At 40.4% G+C, this 2,279-nt stretch overlaps 1 protein-coding gene across 1 annotated transcript in view; it reads left to right on the top strand.

Moving 5' to 3' along the window:
* The window catches only part of LOC143105665 (retinoic acid receptor RXR-alpha-B-like), a 91,028-nt gene extending 90,545 nt beyond the window's left edge, over positions 1–483 (top strand). Inside the window, exon 10 of the mRNA XM_076269724.1 lies at positions 1–483. This exon is cut by the window's left edge and continues 3,827 nt beyond it. The gene's annotated coding sequence lies outside the window, so the exon portion shown is untranslated.
* The last annotated feature ends 1,796 nt before the right edge of the window (positions 484–2,279 follow it).

Genomic DNA, 2,279 nt, shown 5'->3' with positions numbered 1-2,279 from the left:
ACAACTCAGCGCATCCAACAGCTAACAACTCAGCGCATCAAACAGCAACCACTGCTGCTGTTTCTAGCGAGTCAGCATCAACATACACAAACCCAAGAGACCCCACCAACAAACTCACTTCCTAGCTGAATCATAAAAGACCATGAAAAAAAAAGAAAGAATATATTTTTTTACAAATGTAATTTTATCCCTCCTATGTAGTTATTTCCTTCATCCTATGGAATGTTGTGTAATTTGTGTAAATGCTGATATCTGGAACAAAACAAAACAAAGAATGGGAGAGATGCCTTGAGGATGTCCTGACACACTCTGGAACTCCTCTGACTAATTGAGGTTCTGGAACTATGCCTAACAATGGAGCGAGGGTTCTGGAACTATGCCTAACAATGGAGCGAGGGTTCTTTTTTGTATCCTAAAAGAGTGGACTGTGTGTCCCTCTGAACTGTTTGTTGTTCTGACGACAATTAAAAATTCAAGTTTGGGACTCGTTGTTATCCTTTTGCAACTGTTAGAGGTAGGATTGCTCAATTATGGCAAAAATCATAATCATGATCAATTTGTTCAATATTGGCATCATGATTAACATGATTACTCAGCGATTTTGGTAACATCAGCTTTCTAAACTTTAAAATAATTAACACTGAATTACATTGAATTTTATTCTACTAAAAAAAGCTAAAAACTACAAGCAATAATGGATTGTGTACAGCCTACAATAGTTACTATGGTACAGCACAGCGGTGTGCAAAACAAGAGCATTGTTGCAAAAAAGTGAATTATTACATTTCAATTATGTTGCTTTCATAATTGTTGGAAGTCATAGTTGACTATTTGATTATTTTGATTGATTAATTTATTGGCTGACTGCATAGCCCTACTTAGAGGTTACGTAGACACTGCCATTCAGAATCTTATTTGAAAAAATGCACTCAACTTTTCAAATACAGGATAGTTTCCCAGAAACAAGACAACAACACAACATTTATTTCAAATTATTTCTTGAATGATTTGTGCACATTTTTAACCATCCTATACATCTCATCTTTCAGCCTCATGTTAACCAGTCTTTAAAAACACAGATAGGGGAGGCCTACATACATTTTCTTTCTTTCTCATAATAATAATGAGAGAGAGGGGGAAAACATTTGCTACCATTTTTATGGGTGAGTGTCCTCTTCACTTGCTGCTTTATTAAATATTTTGAGAGAATAGTTTAGAGCTTTAAAGCCATGTAGATAAAGGCCTGAGGGGAACAAATAATGGAGCTCTCTGCTCTGCAATGCCAAGGAAAGTAGACTGCATTATCGTCAGCCTAGGCTACTGTTCAAAGGACATGCGGAAGGTGCTATAGCAGAGGGCAGGGTGAGTGCCTCTTATCTTCTCCCCTGTCTCATAGCAGAGGGTAGCCTAACAAGTACCCCAGCCGCAAGGAGTGCACCTGGGACATCACTGCCACGCCTGGGCACAGGATCACTGTCTCATAGCAGAGAGTAAAGGCTGAACACTCATATGAGCCCAGATACTCAACTATAGCACAGGTGGCTTTTTCACTGCTGGCTGTAGCCTACAGGTGAGAAGACAGCATCTCTGCTGCACCCCCCCCCCCCCGTGGAGCAGTGAGTAGGACTACTAGCAAGATTGAGGAGTTGTACAATATGTACAAAGTTGTTGTATATTAAAGACATTTAATAATTTATTTTAGTCGTTGTTTATTCAAACAATTCCTACTTAACCTACAGGTGGACCTGGTGTAGCTTTCTCAAGGCAGAAAGATCTCATATTAGGTAGGCCCTACTCTATTTTTTGAGACTTGAAAGACAGGTGAAATAATTTGGATAAACAAACGCAAATGCAAGATGCTGAGGTGTAGGGTAATTAGACGGCATCGAGCCGATTATTTCCCCTGGACTACAGCAAACGGCTACGTCCCTGATGACACGGCTTCGTAATGAGCCACAGAGTCCACAAAGCTGTTTACCTAGCAGTTGAATTGCATTTTGGGACATGCAGTCTTCTTCATTTTAAACCAGCCCACCCACAGCCGCCGACCGATGAGCACAACGCGCCTGTCCAGTGCTTAAAAGATATTTTAGCAACTGTGTCTTCCTAACTGTGACCAAATTAATGTCCTCCTTACACATGACGGTGTTTTTCATTAGATACTGTGGAGCACGAGGATGAATGGTACAGACACGAAAGATTTCCAAAAATGTATAGCCGGGGTATGGGCACGCGAACCAATTATTTGCACAACAATGACCATGATACCGTGCGACATC

This window comes from Alosa pseudoharengus, unplaced genomic scaffold (genome assembly GCF_046254945.1).
Source record: "Alosa pseudoharengus isolate Yale_2024_CS ecotype anadromous, Long Island Sound unplaced genomic scaffold, YU_APseudo_1.1 YU_APseudo_1.1_scf_6, whole genome shotgun sequence".
NCBI lineage: Eukaryota > Metazoa > Chordata > Actinopteri > Clupeiformes > Clupeidae > Alosa > Alosa pseudoharengus.
This window is presented reverse-complemented; position numbering and strand designations above follow the sequence as displayed.